Here is a 19765-nt window from a genome sequence, read left to right on the forward strand (position 1 = left end):
TAAGCAGCAAAAGAAATATGAAGTGCTTCCTGTATGCTCAGTCAATAAAAATGACAATTCTACAAAAGTTAATTTACTTATTTGGTACCAAAGCAATCACACTACAAAAGATTTATTTTATAGAACCAGAAAAAAACAGGAGTCAAATTTATCTGGAGACAACATAAAGTAAATAATTTGAAAGGAATCAATATCTTAAAATTTGAAGGAATGCAACAAAGCAAAACTGGAATTTAAAGTATAATATAAAACACTGATGATGAAAACAGTGTTTTACTGGCTGATATGGAGGGGTGGATCAGTGGAATAAATTAGGTATACAATAGGTTGCAGGAAATGATCACAGTAAAGTAGTGTTTGACAAACCAAAAGATCCAAGCTTTTTCTCTGAATTAACTTTCCACCAGGCTCAGGAAACTCCTTATTGGGAAAATCACCTCACCCTGCAAGATCTCATGAGCCTTGGTATACAACTACATCACCACCTTCTGTTTCACTAATTGGAAGACAGAGTCATGAAGCTGAGTACCTTCATGGAAGGACAGAAGTCAGCTGAAACAAACGCATTTCTCCAGTGGCTATACTACTTTGGGATTTCCCCAATTTTCCTATCATTCCCACCCATTCGGAAGACCTGTCCTGACACCCCCCCTAAATTTTCTGCTTCCTTTTCTGGATTCTCTTTTGCTCTGTGAGGGCTGAAGCAGTTTTTTTTGTACATCTTTTCCCAGAGCTTAGCGTAATGGGGAGTAGGCACTTAATAAAGGGTCATTGACTGAATGATTAATTTTATCACACTGCAATTTTACATTTTGTCTTTTATGATCTTATTTATTGCTTAATTAGTATTAAACAATTCCCCTATCCGTAGATCTGAAAGACAGTTTCTTTCTTGATATTCTAATTTGGTAATGTTGCGACCATGGATGTTTAAGTCATACATGTATTTGGAAATTATCTTAGTATGTGATACAAGATGTTGTTTCAACACTAATTTTGATAGACTGCTGTCCATTTTCGTAGTATTTTTCTTCAACCCTGAGTCCTTCCCACAGTAAATGGAGTCTTCAGTTTATCACACGCTATGTTACTGTGATTGTTTGCTCCTGTGTATTAGGTATGTTGATCTGTTTCACTGACAAACATCTCAATTGCTAATGCAGTACCAAGTTATTTTAGTGATTATTACTTTACAATACAGTTTGTAATCTTGTACTGACAGGCCGAGTCATTGCACTTTCTTTCCATTATTACCACGTAGATCCTTGACCATTTCTTCTTCCATGTGATATTGTCTATTATCTTTCTAGTTCTACAAAATATAACTTTAGTTGTTCTGTTGGAACAGTAGGTTTTAAGTAAATTATTTTAAATGGTGCTGTTATTTTTATAGTAGTGGTTATACTTATCCATGAGCAACTTGTATCCATTTCAGTATTCAATCCACCTTTATTTGAGCAGAATGTTTTATACTTGGATCCACCTTGTTGCATCTGGGGAGATAATTTTCCAAATATTATATAGCTTCTTTAGTTATTTTAAGTATAGTTTCTCTTTCTACCTCTTCCTTTTCGGTTACCTTGTTGAAATACAAAAATGTTGATGATTTAGATGAATTAACTTAGGTTTTTGAAACTGTGCTGAATTTATCAGTTACTTGAATGTTTTATTTCACACTTTAGGGATTCTAAAGAAATCATCGTATTACCTGCAAACAATGATGCCATACTTTCCTCTTTGTCTAAAATCATTCCCTCTCCCTTTCCTGTCTTAATATAACAGACAGGACTTCTACAATTATGTGAAATCATAGTGTCAGTAATAAGCACTCTTTCCTTAACCATGATGTTAATGGAAAAGCTTCCAACTTTTCTTCATTATACAATTAATATGTTGGGATTTAAATAAATATGATTTAGTAGGTCAGAGAATGTTGTATTTACTCCTAAGCTTTCTCAAATACTTTTTTTTTTATTTTGTAATGTTTAACAATCACTGCCATACAATTGCGATTTTATCCCTCCCCACCTACTCCCCACTACTCCCCTCCCTCCCCACGACTGCATACAATTCTGTATAGATTCTACATATACTTTCCTATTGAGTATATTTTCACTATAGTCATGCTATGTAGTCAGACTAAGATAAATGAAAGAAATCGTATAACAAATCAGAACATGATACACAAACACATACACATACACAAACATGATCTGCTACAATATGTGAGTGACTTCCATATTTCTCTCTCTGAGTGTGGCAGGCATTTTGCCTTGAGATCCTCCCTTGGGATTTTTTTTTTTTTTTGGTAAGAAGTTCTTGTGTTATTACAAAAATCTAAGTCTACCAGAAAAAACTCTCACACACTGTGGTTGTTGCTGTGCATAAAGTTCTCCTGGTTCTGCTCCTTTCACTCAGCATCAGGTCATATAAGTCCTTCCAGGCCTCTCTGAAGTCTTCTTGTTCATCATTTCTTATGGCACAATAGTACTCCATTACATTCATATACCATAATTTATTCAGCCATTCCCCAATTGATGGACATCCCCTTGACTTCCAGTTTTTGGCAACTACATAGAGTGCTGCTATAAATATTTTTGTACATGTGAGACCCTTTCCCATTTTTATGATCTCTTTGGGATATAGTCCTAGTAGCGATATGGCTGGGTCAAAGAGCTTTCTCAAATACTTAAGAGGAATGAGGACTGGATTTTTTCAAGAAGATTTCATCATTTCTTAATATAGTCATATGTTTATTGACATTATGAACATGATTTAATATATTTACAGTCTGTCTGAAGTCTCATATGTGAAACTTCTTCTAAGTGATTCCAAAATGTGTTTATTTGGATTCTGATGGACTTCCATTGAAAACCTCTTAAATACTGAGATAACCTCCAGGAAATATACAGAAGTCTGAAGCTCATATTGTCCATGAAGAGAGTAAAGGGAACCAATCCTGTTAATGTAATATCCTCTTTGTATTCAATGTATTTGTTGAGTTATCATCCAATATATCTTCCATATTGGTCAACAAAGCAATTGAGAATGTGAAGTTTCCAAATATTTGCCGAGGGAAAGAGTACTGTTGTATTGTATTCATTGTGGTAGATCAGATGACTGGAACTTTACCCTTTACGTGTAACACTACAGAGTTTTCAACCTTCATGTAAATTGCCAAAATGTGTTTATTTGGTTTCCCATTTACTTCAAAGGGAGAAACCTTAAATATTGAGAAAACTTCCAGGCGATGGTTAGTAGAGTGAAACTATTGAGATCGTTGCATACAGTACATGATCCAATGCTACATAAGTAGCAGCTTCTTTCTATTCAACGTATTTGTTGAATCATACTCAAATCAATTTTCCATAATGAGCAAGAGAGCAAGAGAGTATGTGATATTAGCAAATATCTCCCAGGTAAATGGAAAATTTTGTACTGAGGTTATTGCTGTAGATAAGATATCTGCAGATTTACCCTTTACATATATTACTTCAGAGTTTTCTCTTTAAGTGAAAGATCAAAATCCATTTATTAGGTTCCCCATTGACTTCAATGAGAGAGACAATAATGATGGCAAAACCACCCAGAAGAAAGATCTGAGACCCATGATGGAGTTGAACAGAGTAAAGAATAGCAAATGTGTATACACACCACCTTCCTAGTATTCAATGTATTGGTGGATTTGTACTCAAAGAAATCTTCCATGTTGGCCAATGGAGCAATTAAAAAATGTAAAGTTGGAAATATCTCGAAAATCAATGGAAATCCTTCAACTGTGTTTTTGTTATAATTAAGGTCTTTGGAGTTTTACCTTTTTCAGAAATACTGACCATCATTGTATCGTGTTCATTGCTTAGATAAGTACCTTTTACATATATCATTTCAGAATTTTCTCTTCTGGTTAATTACCAAAGTGTGTTTATTTGGATTCCCATGGACTTCCATTGAAAAACTCTTACATACTGAGATAACCTCCAGGAAATATACAGAAGACTGAAGCTCACATAGTCTATGTAGAGAGTAAAGGCAACCAATCCTGTTAATGTAATATCCTCTTTGTGTTCAACGTATTTGTTGAGGTAACATCCAATAAATCTTCCATATTGGCCAGTAGAGCAATTGAGAATGTGAAGTTGTCATACAGTTGCGAAGTGAAAGGATATTGTTGTATTGTATTCATTGTGGTAGATCAGGTGACTGGAAGTTTACCCTTTACATATAACACCACAAAGTTTCAATCTTCAGGTTAATTGCCAAAATGTGTTTATTTCCTTTCCCTTTTACTTCACTGGGAGAAACCTTAAATACTGAGAAATCTTCCAGGAAATGGGTAGTAGAGTGAATCTCTTGAGATCCTTGTATACAGTGCAGTGATCCAATGCTACATAAGTAGCAGCTTCTGTCTATTCAAAGAATTTGTTGAATCATATTCCAATCAATCTTCCATATTGACCAATAGAGCAATTGGGAATGTGATATTTGCAAATATCTCCCATGTAAATGGCAAACTCTGTACTGAGATTATTGCTGTAGATAAGATATCTGGAGGTTTATCCTTTACATATATTACTTCAGAGTTTTCCCTTTGGGTGAGAGACCCAAATCCTTTTATTTGGTTCCCCATTGACTTTGATGAGAGAGAAGATAACGATTGCGAAACCACCCAGAAGAAAGGTCTGAGACTCACGATGAAGCTGAACAGAGTAGAAAGATGCAATTGTGCATATATACTATCTTCTTAGTATTCAAGATATTTTTGGATTCATACTCAAAGAAATCTTCCATGTTGTCCAATGGAGCAAATTAGAAAGGTAAAGTTGCAAATTTCTCAAAAATCAATGGAAATCCTTGAATTGTGTTCTTTGATACAGGTAAGGTCTTTGGAGTTTTTTGCTTTTCATAAAGATTGGCCATCATTATATCGTGTTCATTGCTTAGAAAAGTACCTTTTACATATCTCTTTTCAGAATTTTCTCTTTAAGTTAATTGCCAAAATGTGCTTATGTGGATTCCTATGGACTTCCATTGAAAAATCTTAAATACTGAGATAAGCTTCAGGAAATATATACAAGATAGAAGCTCACATTGTCCATGAAGAGGTCCAGGGAAGCAATCCTGTTAATGCAATATCCTCTTTGTGTTAAATGTATTTGTTGAGTTATCATACAATAAATCTTCCATATTAGTCAGTGGAGAAATTGAGAATATGAAGTTTTCGTATATTTGCCATGTGAAAGGGTATTGTTGTGTTGTATTCATTGCAGTGGATCAGGTGACTGGAAGTTTACCCTTCACATGTAACACTACAGATGTTTCAATCTTCAGCTTAATTGCCAAAATATGTTTATTAGGTTTCCCATGTACTTCACTGGGAGAAACCTTAAATATTAAGAAAACTTCCAGGAAATGGTAGGAGAGTGAAACTCTTGAGATCGTTGAATAAAGTGCTGTAATCCAATGCTACATAAGTAGCAGCTTCTTTCTATTCAACCTAGTTGTTGATGTATATTCCAATAAATCTTCCATATTGGCCAACAGAGCAACTGGGAGTGGGATATCTGCCAATCTATTTCAGGGAAATGGCAAACCTTGTTTTCAGGTTATTGCTGTAGATAAGATATCTGGAGGTTTACCCTTTGAATATATTACTTCAGAGTTTTCTCTTTAAGTGAAAGACCAAAGTCCGTTCATTTGCTTCCCCATTGACTTTAATGAGAGTGAAAAAATTTTGATGAAAGCGCCCAGAAGAAAGGTCCAAGACTCATGATGGAGCTGAACAGAGCAGAGAGAAGCAATTGTGTGTATGCACCACCTTCCTAGTACTCAATGTATTGGTTTACTCATACTCAAAGAAATCTTCCATGTTGGCCAATAGAGCAATTAAAAAACGTAAAGTAGCAAATTTCTCGAAAATCAATGGAAATCCTTGAATTGTGTTCTTTGCTATAGGTAAGGTCTTTGGAGTTTAACCCTTTTCATAAACATTGGCCACTATTGTATCCTGTTCATTGCTTAGATAAGTACCTTTAAAGTATATCGTTTCAGAATTCTCTCTTTAAGTCAATGGCCAAAATGTGATTATGTGAATTCATATGGACTTCCATCGAAAAACCTTAAATACTGAGATAACCTGTAGGAAATATAAAGAAGACTCAAACTCATATTGTCCATGAAGAGAGTCCAGGGAAACAATCTTATTAATGTAATATCTGCTTTGTATTTATTGTTTTTGTTGAGTTATCTTCGAATAAATCTTCCATATTGGCCAATAGAGCAATAGAGAATGTGAAGTTTCCATATATATGCCAAGTGAAAGAGTATTTCGGTATTGAATTCTTTGAGGTAGATCAGGTGATGGGAAGTTTACCCTTTACATGTAACACTACAGAGTTTTCAACATTCAGGTTAATTGCCAAAATGTGTTCATTTGGTCTCCCATTTACTGAAAAGGGAGAAACCTTAAATATAGAGAAAACTTCCATGAAATGGGTAGTAGATTGAAACTATTGATGTCGTTGAATACAGTGCTGTGATCCAATGCTATATCAGTAGCAGCTTCTTGCTATTCAACCTATTTGTTGAATCATATTCCAATAAACCTTTGATGTTGGCCAATAGAGGAATTGGGAATGGAATATCTGCCAATATCTCCCAGGAAAATGGCAAAAGCTGTATTGACATCATTGCTGTAGATAAGATATCTGGAAGTTTACCATTTACATATATTACTTCACAGTTTTCTCTTTAGGTGAACGACCAAAATCCTTTTATTAGGTTTCCCATTGACTTCAATGAGACAAAATAACGATTGAGAAACCACCCAGAAGAAAGGCCTGAGACTCATGACGGAGCTGAACAGAGTAGAGAAAAGTAATTGTGTATATGCACCACCTTCCTAGTATTCAATGTACTGGTGGATTCATACTCAAAGAAATCTTTCATATTGGTCTATGGAGCAATTAAAAATGTAAAGTTTAAAATTTCTCAAAAACCAATGGGAATTCTTAAATGTTGTTCTCCGAAATAGTTAAGATCTTTGGAGTTTTATCCTTTTCATAAATATTGGCCATCATTGTATTGTGTTCATTGCTTACGTAAGTACCTTTTACACATATCGTTTCAGAATTTTCTCTTTAGGTTAATTACCAAAATTTGTTTATTTGGATTCCTTTGGACTACCATTGAAAAACTATTAAATACTGAGATAACCTCCAGGAAATATATAGAAGAATGAAGCTCATATTTTCCATGAAGAGACTAAAGGTAACCAGTCCTGTTAATGTAATATTCTCTTTGTGTTCAATGTATTTGTTGAGTTATCATGCAATAAATCTTCCAAACTGGGCAATAGAGCAATTGAGAATGGGAAGTTTCCATATATTTGCCAAGTGAAAGGGTATTTTGTTATTGAATTCATTGTGGTAGATCAGGTGAGTGGAAGTTTACTCTTTACATGGAACACTGCAGAGTTTTCAGACTTCAAGTAAATTGCCAAAATGTCTTTATTTCCTTTCCCTTTTATTTCAATGGGAGAAACCTTAAATATTGAGAAAACTTGCAGGAAATGGGTAGTAGAGTGAAACTCTTGAGATCCTTGTATACAGTGCCGTGATCCAATGCTACATAAGTATCAGCTTCTTTCTATTCAACGAATTTGTTGAATCATATTCCAATCAATCTTCCATATAGACCAAAAGAGCAATTGGGAATGGGATATCTGCCAATCTATTCCAGGGAAATGGCAAACCTTGTATTGAGGTCATGGCTGTAGATAATATATCTGGAGGTTTACCCTTTACATATATTACTTCAAAGTTTTCTCTTTAGGTGAAAGACCAAAATTCCTTTTTTTGGTTCCCCATTGACTTCAATGAGAGAGAAAATAACAATTGCGAAACCACCCAGAAGAAACGTCTGAGACTCACGATGGAGCTGAACAGAGTAGAAAGAAGCAATTGTGTATATAAACTACTTTCCTAGTATTCAATATATTTTTGGTTCATACTCAAAGATATCTTCCATGTTGGCCAACGGAGCAAATTAGAAAGGTAAAGTTGCAAATTTCTCAAAAATCGATGGAAATCCTTGAATTGTGTTCTTTGGTATAGGTAAGGTCTTTGGAGTTTTTTGCTTTTCATAAAGATTGGCCATCATTATATCGTTTTTCATTGCTTAGATAAGTACATTTTACATATCTCTTTTCAGAATTTTCTCTTTAGGTTACTTGCCAAAATGTGCTTATGTGGATTCCTATGGACTTCCATTGAAAAACCTTAAATACTGAGATAACCTCCAGGAAATATATAGAAGAAGGAAGCTCATCATGTCCATGAAGAGAGGCCAGGGAAGCAGTCCTGTTAATGTAATATCCTCTTATTTTTCAGTGTTATTTGTTGAGTTATCAATGAATAAATCTTCCATATAAGTCAATGGAGCAATTGAGAATGTGAAATTTCCAAATATTAGCCAAGTTAAAGGGTATTATTGTATTGTATTCACTGTGGTAGATGAGGTAACTGGATGTTTTCCCTTTACATGTAACACTACAGAGTTTTCAGTTTTCACGTTAATTGCCAAAATGTGTTTATTAGGTTTCCCATTTACTTGAATGGGTGAAACATTATGTATTGAGAAAACTTGCAGGAAATGGGTAGTAGAGTGAAACTCTTGAGATCGTTGAATACAGTGCCGTGATCCAATCCTACATAAGTAACAGCTTCTTTCCGTTCGACCTATTTGTTGAATCATACTCCAATCAATCTTCCATATTGAGCAAGAGAGTAATTAAGAATGCGATATTTGCAAATATCTCCCAGGTAAATGGCAAACCTGTATGGAGGTTATTGCTATACATAAGATATCTGCAGGTTTACCCTTTACATATATTACTTTTTCTCTTTAGGTGAGAGACCAAAATTCGTTTATTGGTTCCCCATTGACTTCAAAGAGAGAGTCAATAATGATTGTGAAACCACCCAGAAGAAAGGTACGACACTCAAGATGGAGCTGAACAAAGTAGAGAGAAGCAATTGTGTATATGCACCACATTCCTAGGATTCAATGCATTGGTGGATTCACACTCAAAGAAATCTTCCATGTTGACCAGTGGAGAAATAGAAAATGTAAAGTTGCAAATTTCTTGAAAATCAGTGGAAAGTTAAGGTCTATGGGGTTTTACCTTATTCATAAATATTGCCCATCACTGAATGGTGTTCATTGCTTAGATAAGTACCTTTTACATATATTATTTCAGAATTTTCTCTTTAGATTAAGGCCCAAAATGTGTTTACGTGGATTCCTATGGGCATCCATTGAAAAATCTTAAATACTGAGATAACCTGCAGGAAATACATAGAACACTGAAGCTCATATTGTCCATGAAGAGAGTCCAGGGAACCAAGTGTGTTAATGCAATATATTCTTTGTTTTCATTGTTTTTATTGAGTTAACTTCGAATCAATCATCCATATTCGTTAATAGAGTGTTTGAGAATGTGAAGTTTCCATATATTTGCTAAGAGAAAGAGTATTTTGGTATTGTATCCATTGCGGTAGATCAGGTGATGGGAAGTTTACCCTTTACATGTAACAATACAGAGTTGTCAATCTTCAGGTTAATTGTCAAAATGAGTTTTTTGGTTACCCACTTTCTCAAAAAGGGAGAAAACTCAAATATTGAGAAAATTTCCAGGAAATGGGTAGTAGAGTGATATTCTTGATGTCGCTGAATACAGTGCAGTCCTCCAAGGCTACACAAGTAGCACCTTCTTTCTATTCAACGTATTTGCTGGATCATATTCCAATAAATCTCTCATATTGACCACTAGAGCAATGGAGAATGTGATATTTGCAAATTTCTCCCAGGTAACTGGCAAATGTTGTATTGATGTCATTGCTGCAGATATAATATCTGGAGGTTTACCCTTTACATATATTACTTCAGAGTTTTCTCTTTAGTTTATTTGCCAAAATGTGTTTATTTGGATTCCCATTCAATTCAATTGAAAAAATTTTAAATACTGAGATAACCTCCAGGAAATACGTAGAAGATTGAAGCTCATATTGTCCATGAAGAGAGTAAAGGGAACCAACTCTGTTAATATAATATCTAATGTAATATCTTCGTTTATGTGTTGAGATACCTTAAAATAAATCTATCATATTGGGCAACAGAGCATTTGAGAATGTCAAGCTTCCATGTGTGCCAGGTGAAAAGATATATTTTTATTGCATTCATTGTGGTAGATCAGGTGACTGGAAGTTTACCCTATACATGTAAGACTACAGAGTTTTAAATGTTCTGGTTTTTTGCCAAAAATTGTTTATTTCTTGTCCCATTGACTTCAATGAGATAAACCTTAAATATTGAGAAAACTTTCAGGAAATAGGTATCAGATTGAAACTCTTGACATCGTTGGATACAGTGCCATGATCCAACGCTACATAAGTAGCAACTTCTTTCCAGTAAACGTATTTGTTGAATCATATTCCAATAAAACTCACATTTTGACCATTAGATAAATTGAGAATGTGATATCTGCAAATATCTCCCAGGTAACTGGCAAGCCTTGTATTGTGGTCCATGCTGCAGAAATGATATCTGGAGGTTTACGCTTTACGAATATTACTTTCGAGTTTTCTCTTTAGGTTATTTGCTGAAATGAGTTTTTTGGATTCCTATGGACTTCAAGTGAAAAAATCTTAAGTACTGACACAATCTGCAGGACATATGTAGAAGATTGAATCTCATATTGTCCATGAAGAGAGTAAAGGGATTCAGTGGTCTCAATGCAATGTCTTCTTTGTATTCAACGTATGTGTTGAGATACCTTAAAAAAAATCTTTCATATGGGCCAATGGAGCAGTTGACAATGGGAAATTTCCATATATTTGTCAAGTGAAAGGGTATATTTGCATTTTATTCATTGAGGTAGATCAGGTGACTGGAAATTTACCCTATACATGGAACACTACAAAGTTTTCAGTCTTCTGGTTTATTGCGTTTGTTTCATATCCCATTGACTGCAATGGGAGAAACGTTAAATATTAGGAAAACTTCCAGGAAATGGGTAGTAAAGTGAAACTCTTAACAACATTGAATACAATGTGGGGATCCAACACTACACAAGTATCTGCTTTTTTCTATTCAACGTATTTGTTGAATCATATTATAATAAATAAAGGGAATCAATGCTGTTAATGTAATATCTAATGTAATATCTTCTTTTATTCAATGTATGTGTTGAGATACCTTAAAATAAATCTTCCATATTGGCTAATGGAGGAAGTGAGAATGTGAAGATTCCATATATTTGCCATGTGAAAAGGTATAACTGCATTGTATTCATTGCAGTAGATCAGGTGACTGGAAGCTTACCTTATACATGTAACACATCAGAGTTTTCAATGTTCTGGTTTATTGCCCAAAGTTGTTTATTTTGTGTCCCACTGACATCAAAGGGAGAAACCACAAACATTGAGAAAACTTCCAGGAAATGGGTAGTAGAGTGATATTCTTGAGGTCGTTGAATACAGTGCAGTCCTCCAAGGCTACACAAGAAGCAGCTTCTTTCTATTCAACGTATTTGTTGAATCATATTCCAATAAATCTCGCATATTGACCACTAGAGCAACTGAGAATGTGATATTTGCCAATATCTCCCAGGTAACTGGCAAATGTTGTATTGAGGTCATTGCTGCAGATATAATATCTGGAGGTTTACCCTTTACATATATTACTTCAGAGTTTTCTCTTTAGTTTATTTGCCAAAATGTGTTTTTTTGGAATCTTATGGACTTCAACTGAAAAAATTTTTAGTACAAAGATAACCTACAGGAAATATGTAGAAGATTGAAGGTCATATTGTCCATGAAGAGAGTAAAGGGAGCCAATGCTGTTAATGTAACATCTTCTTTGTATTCAACGTATGTGTTGAGATACCTTAAAATAAATCTTCCGTATTGGCCAATGGAGCAAAAGAGAATGTGAAGTTTCCATATATTTGCCAAGTGAAAGGGGATGTTTCTATTGTATTTATTATGGTAGATCAGGTGACTGGAATTTTACCCTATACATGTAACACTACAGAGATTTCAATTTTCTGGTTTCTTGCGAAAAATTGTTTCTTTCTTATCCCATTGACTTCAATGGGAGAAACTTTAAATATTGAGAAAACTGCCAGGAAATGGGTATTAGAGAGAAAGTTCTGAGATTGTTGAATACAGTGCTGTCATACAAAGCTACACAAGTAGCAGCTTTTTTCTATTCAACCTATCTGTTGAATCATATTCCAATAAATCTTGCATATTGACCACTAGAGCAATTTGGAATGTGATATTTGCCAGTATCTCCCAGGTAACTGGCAAACCTTGTATTGAGGTCATTGCTGCAGATAAGATGTCTGGAGGGTTACCCTTTCCATATATTACTTCAGTGTTTTCTCTTTAGTTTATTTGCAAAAATGTGTTTATTAGGATACTTATGGACATCAAGTGAAAAAATTTTAAATACTAAGATAATCTCCTGGAGATATGTAGAAGATTGAAGCCCATAATGTCCGTGAAGATCGTAACGGGAACCAATGCTGTTAATGTAATATCTTCTTTGTATTCAGCGTATGTGTTGAGATACCTTAAAATAAATCTATCATATTGGGCAGTGGAGGATTTGAGAATGTGAAGTTTCCATATATTTGCCAAGTGAAAAGGTATATTTTTTTTAATTAAATTTATTTGTTTAACTTTTAACATTCATTTTCACATAATTTTGGGTTACAAATTTTCTCCCCTTTTATCCCCTCCCCCCCCAAACACAAAGCCTTCTAATTGCCCCTATGACCAAGCTGCTCTCTCTTCTATCGTCCCTCTCTGTCCTTGTCTCCGTCTTCTCTTTTGTCCTGTAGGGCCAGATAGTTTTCTATACCCCTTTACCTGTATTTCTTATTTCCTAGTGGCAAGAATATTACTCGACAGTTGATCCTAACACTTTGAGTTCCAACTTCTTTACCTCCCTCCCTCTCCACCCCTTCCCTTTGGAAGGCAAGCAATTCAATATAGGCCAAATCTGTGTAGTTTTGCAAATGACTTTCATAATAGTTGTGTTGTATAGGACCAACTATATTTCCCTCCATCCTATCCTGTCCCCCATTACTTCTATTCTCTTTTGATCCTATCCCTCCCCACGAGTGTTGACCTCAAATTGCACCCTCCTACCCATGCCCTCCCTTCTATCATCCCTCCCACCCTGCTTATCTCCTTATCCCCCACTTTCCTGTATTGTAAGATAGGTTTTCATACCAAAATGAGTGTGCATTTTATCCTTTCCTTTAGCGGAATGTGATGAGAGTAGACTTCATGTTTTTCTCTCACCTCCCCTCTGTATCCCTCCACTAATGAGTCTTTTGCTTGCCTCTTTTATGAGAGATAATTTGCCCCATTCCATTTCTCCCTTTCTCCTCCCAATATCTTTCTCTCTCACTGCTTGATTTCATTTTTTTAAAGATATGATCCCATTCTATTAAATTCACTCTGTGCACTCTGTCTCTATGTATGTGTGCGTGTGTGCATGTGTGTGTGTGTGTAATCCCACCAAGTACCCAGATACTGAAATGTTTCAAGAGTTACAAATATTGTCTTTCCATGTAGCAATGTAAACAGTTCAACTTTAGTAAGTCCCTTATGACTTCTCTTTGCTGTTCACTTTTTCATGGTTCTCTTCATTCTTGTGTTTGAAAGTCAAATTTTGTTTTCAGCTCTGGTCTTTTCAACAAGAATGCTTGAAAATCCTCTATTTCATTGAAGGACCAATTTTTCCCCTGAAGTATCATACCCAGTTTTGCTGGGTAGGTGATTCTTGGTTTTAGTCCTAGTTCCTTTGACTTCTGGAATATCCTATTCCATGCCCTTCAATCCCTTAATGTAGAGGCTGCTAGATCTTGTGTTATCCTGATTGTATTTCCACAATACTTGAATTGTTTCTTTCTAGCTGCTTGCAATATTTTCTCCTTGACCTGGGAACTCTGGAATTTGGCCACAATGTTCCTAGGAGTTTCTCTTTTTGGATCTCTTTCAGGAGGTGTTCCGTGGATTCCTTGAATATTTATTTTGCCCTCTGGTTCTAGAATCTCAGGGCAGTTTTCCTTGATAATTTCATGAAAGATGATGTCTAGGCTCTTCTTTTGATCATGGTTTTCAGGTAGTTCCATAATTTTTAAATTGTCTCTCCTGGATCTATTTTCCAGGTCAGTTGCTTTTCCAATGAGATATTTCACATTATCTTCCATTTTTCCATTCTTCTGGCTTTGTTCTGTGATTTCTGGCTTTCTCATAAAGTCCTTAGCCTCCATCCGTGCCATTCTAATTTTGAAAGAACTATTTTCTTCAGTGAGCTTTTGAATCTCCTTTTCCATTTGGCTAATTCTGCTTTTTAAAGCATTCTTCTCCTCATTGGCTTTTTGAACTTCTTTTGCCAATTGAGTTAGGCTAGTTTTCAAGGTGTTATTTTCTTCAACATTTTTTTGGGTCTCCTTTAGCAGGGAGCTGATTTGCTGTTCATGCTTGGACTGCATGTCTCTCATTTCTCTTCGCAGCTTTTCCTCCACCTCTCTAACTTGATTTTCAAAATCCTTTTTGAGCTCTTCCATGGCCTGAGCCCATTGGGTGGGCTGGGACACAGAAGCCTTGATTTCTGTGTCTTTGCCTGATGGTAAGCATTGTTCTTCCTCATCAGAAAGGAAGGGAGGAAATGCCTGTTCACCAAGAAAGTAACCTTCTATAGTCTTATTTCTTTTCCCTTTTCTGGGCATTTTCCCAGCCAGTGACTTGACCTCTGAATATTTTCCTCACACCCACCTCGCCTCCTGATCCTCCCAGCCAGTGTTTGGGGTCTGAGATTTAAATGCTGCTTCCAGCCTCAGGGCTTTGGGCGGGGGCAGGGCTGCTATTCAGTGTGAGATTAAGTTCAGATGCTCAGGTCTGGGCAGGGCTGCCTTTCAGGCTCAGTTCCCTCAGGGAGTTTATGCACAGACCTTCAACAATGGATCCAGGCTCCTGCCTGCTTGGGGAGCCCCAGTCTGTCGCCTCCCCTCAGCTTCTACCTCCTGGGGGGGGCCTGAGTTATGGGGGCACTCCACTCCCCTCTCAACCCGCCAAAGAGACTCTCTCACCGACCCCCGTCGCCTGTGGGTGGAGGGTCTTGTGCGGCTGCTGGAGATCCCGTCCCTGAAGCCTGCTTGTATCTGCTTTTCTTGGTACCGCGGCCACGGCAAGTCTGGGCTGGGCTCCGCATCTGCAGCGGGAAGGACCTTTTGTGAGAGGTTTGGAGATCTCTCCGGAACAGAAATCTCCTTCCCTCCAATGTTCTGTGGCCTCTGGGTGCAGAATTCGCCGTGAGTTGCTTCTTTGTAGTTGTTCTATGGGTTGTGGGTTCGGAGCTATGTGTATGTGTGTCTTTCTACTCTGCCATCTTGGCTCCACCCTCGAAAAGGTATATTTTTAGCGTATTCATTGTGGTAAATCAGGTGACTGGAAACTTAACTTAGACATGTAACACTGCAGCGTTTTTAATGTTCTGGTTTATTGCCCAAAATTGTTTATTTTGTGTCCCACTGTCATCAAAGGGAGAAACCGTAAATATTGAGAAATTTTCCAGGAAATGGGTGGTAGAGTGATTCTCTTGAGGTTGTTGAATACGGTGCCATCATCCAATGCTACATAAGTACTAGCTTCTTTCCATTCAACGTATTTGTTGAATCATATTCAAATTAATGTCTCATATTGACCAATAGACCAGTTGAGAATGTGATATTTGCAAATATCTCCCAGGTAACTGGCAAACCTTGTATTGTGGTCCGTGCTGCAGAAACGATATCTGGAGGTTTACACTTAACATATATTAGTTCAGTTTTCTCTTTAGGTTATTTGCCAAAATGTGTTTCTTTTGATTCCTTCGGGCTTCAAGCGAAAAAATCTTAAGTGCTATAGGTTATCTTAGTACTTAAGATTTTTTCGCTTGAAGTCCATAGGACTTCAATCTTAAGTACTAAGATAACCTACAGGAATTATGTAGAAGATTCAAGCTTATATTGTCCATGAAAAGAGTAAAGGGAATCAATGGTCTCAATGTAATATCTTCTTTGTATTCAATGTATATGCTGAGATACCACAAAATAAATCTTCCATATTGGCCAATGGAGCAATTGAGAATGTGAAGTTTTCATATATTTGTCAATGAAAGGGAATGTTTGTATTTTATTCATTGTGGTAGATCAGGTGACTGAAATTTACCCTATACATGTAATACTACAAAGTTTTCAATCTTCTGGTTTATTGCGCTTATTTCACATCCCTTTGACTGCAATGGGAGAAAGCTTAAATGTTTGGAAAACTTTCAGGAAATGAGTAATAGAGTGAAACTCTTGAGAACATTGAATACAGTGATGGGATCCAAAGCTATGTAAGTAGCTGCTTCTTTCTATTCAATGTATTTGTTGAATCACATTATAATAAATAAAGTGAATCAATGCTGTTAATATAATATCTAAAATAATGTCTTCTTTTATTCAGTGTATGTGTTGAGATAACTTTAAATAAATCCTCCATATTGGCCAATGGAGCAATTGAGAATGTGAAGTTTCCATATATTTGCCAAGTGAAAGGGTGTATTTGTATTGTATTCATTGCGGTGGATCAGGTGACTGGAAACTTACCTTATACATGTAACACAACAGAGTTTTCAGTCTTCTGGTTTATTGCCCAAAATTGTTTATTTTGTTTCCCATTCACTTTAAAGGGAGAAACCTTAAATATTGAGAAACTTCCAGGAAATGGGTAGTAGAGTGAAACTCTTGAGATCGTTGAGTATAGTGCTCTGATCCAACACTACACAAGTAGCACCTGCTTTCTGTTCAATGTATTTGTTGAATCATATTCCAATAAATCTGCCAAACTGACAAATAGATCAATTGACAATGTGCTATTTGCAAATATCTCCCAGGTAACTGGCAAACCTTGTATTGAGTTCATTGCTGCAGATTAGATATCTGGAACCTTACCCTTTACATATAATACATCAGAGTTTTTTCTTTCATTTATTTGCCAAAATGTGTATACTTGGATTCATATGGTCTCCAACCGAAAAATCTTAAGTACTGACATAACCTCCAGGAAGTATGTAGAAGACTGAAGCTCATATTGTCCATGAAGAGAGTAAAGGGAATCAATGGTCTCAATATAATATCCTTTTTGTATTCAATGAATGTGTTGAGATACCTTAAAATAAATCTTTCAGTTTGGCTAATGGAGCAACTGAGAATGTGAAGATTCCATTTATTTGCCAAGTGAACAGGTGTATTTGAATTGTATTGATTGTGGTACATCGGGTGACCTGAAGTTTGCCCTATACATGTCACACTACAGAGTTTTCAATCTTCTGGTCTCTTGCCAAAAACTGTTTATTTCTTGTCCCCTTGACTTCAATGGGAGAAACCTTAAATATTGAGAAAACTTCAGGAAATGGGTAGGAGAGTGAAATTCTTGAGATTGTTGAATTTATTACCATGATTCAACGCTATATAAGTAGCATCTTCTTTCCATTCAACGTATTTGTTGAATCATATTCCAATATATCTCACATATTGACCAATAGATCAGTTCAGAATGTGATATTTGCAAATACCTCCCAGGTAAGTGGCAAACCCAGTACTGAGGCCATTGCTGCAGAAAGGTATCTGGAGGCTGACCCTTTACATATATTACTTCAGAGTTTTCTCTTTAGGTTATTGGCCAAAATGTGGTTCTTTGGATTCCTATGGCCTTTAATTGAAGAAATTTTAAAAACTGAAATAACCTTCAGGAAATTTGTAGAAGATTCAAGCTAATGTTGTCCATGAAGAGAGTAAAGGGAACCAATGCTATTAATGCAATATCTTCCTTGTATTCAATATATGTTTTGATATACTTTCCAATAAATATTCCATATTGTACAATGGAGCAATTGAGAATGTGACATTTGCAAAAATCTCCCAGGTAACTGGCAAACCTTGTACTGAGGTCATTTCTGCAGCTAAAATATGTGGAGGTTTACCCTTTACATATATTACTTCAGAGTTTTCTCTTTAGGTTATTTGCCACCATGTGTTGATTTGGATTCCTATGGGCTACAAATGAAGAAATTTTAATACTGTAATAACCTCCAGGAAATTTGTAGAATATTGAAGCTCATATTGTCCATGAAGATAGTAAAGGAGGGGGGCGGAGCCAAGATGGCGGAGTAGAAACACACAAACACGCTAGCTCCAAACCCACAGCCCATGAAATATCTGTAGTAAAGAGCTGCCAATAAATTCGGGAGCAGGAGAAGCCACATAACAGCAGAGCGGATAAGATTTCTGTTCCAGAGAGCCTGAAAACCTCTTGCAAAAGGTTCTTCGCACAGCTGACTGGGAGCTGAGCACAGCCCTGCCACGGCTGCCCAGGGCTGAGAGGAGCAGATCCGAGCAGGCTTCAGGGACAGAATGTCCAGCAACCGCGCGGGTCCCTCCACCCACAGGTGACAAGGGTCAGTGAGAGGGTCTCTTCAGCAGGTCGAGAGGGGAGTGGGGAGCCCCCATGACTCAGGCCCCCTTGGAAGGCACCAGTGGAGGTGGGAGAAGACAGGGGCTCCCCAAGCAGGCAGGAGCCCGGATCCATTGGTGAAGGTATCTGTATAAATCCCCTGAGGGAACTGAGCCCGTGAGGTGTCCCTGCCCCCACCTGAACACCTGAACTTGATCTCACACTGAATAGCAGCCCTGCCCTCGCCCAAAGCCCTGAGGCTGGGAAGCAGCATTTGAGTCTCATACCCCAAGTGCTGGCTAGGAGAATCTGGAGGTGAGGTGGCTGTGAGGAGAATATTCAGAGGTAAAGTCACTGCCTGGGAAAATGCCCAGAAAAGGGAAAAAAACCAAGACTACAGAGAGTTATTTTCTTGGTGAGCAGGTTTCTCCTCCCCTCCTTTCTGATGAGGAAGAGCAGTGCTCACCATCAGGGAAAGACACGGAAGTCAGTGCTTCTATATCCCAGCCCGCTCAATGGGATCAGACCTGGGAAAAGCTCATAAAGAACTCAGAAAATTTTCAAAATTATGTTAGAGAGGTGGAGGAAAAACTGAGAAGAGCAATCAAAGACTTGCAAGCAAAGTATGAACAACAGATCAGCACCCTGCTAAAGGAGACCCAAAAAAATGCTGAAGAAAATAACACCCTAAAAAATAGGCTAACTCAATTGGTAAAGGCGCTTCAAGAAGCCAGTGAAGAGAAGAATGCTTTCAAAAGCAGAATTAGCCAAATGGAAAAGGAGATTCAAAAGCTCACTGAAGAAAATAGCTCTTTCAAAATTAGAATGGAACAGATGGAGGCTAATGACTTTATGAGAAACCAAGAAATCACAAAACAAAACCAAAAGAAGGAAAAAAATGGAAGATAATGTGAAATATCTCATTGGAAAAACAACTGACCTGGAGAATAGGTCCAGGAGAGACAATTTAAAAATTATGGGCCTACCTGAAAGCCATGATCAAAAAAAGAGCCTAGACATCATCTTTCATGAAATTATCAAGGAAAACTGCCCTGAGATTCTAGAACAAGAAGGCAAAATATATATTGAAAGAATCCACGGATTACCACCTGAAAAAGATCCAAAAAGAGAAACTCCTAGGAATATTGTGGCCAAATTCCAGAATTCCCAGGTCAAGGAGAAAGTATTGCAAGCAGCTAGAAATAAACAAT

The sequence above is a fragment of the Notamacropus eugenii genome, chromosome X (genome assembly GCF_028372415.1).
Source record: "Notamacropus eugenii isolate mMacEug1 chromosome X, mMacEug1.pri_v2, whole genome shotgun sequence".
Taxonomy (NCBI): domain Eukaryota; kingdom Metazoa; phylum Chordata; class Mammalia; order Diprotodontia; family Macropodidae; genus Notamacropus; species Notamacropus eugenii.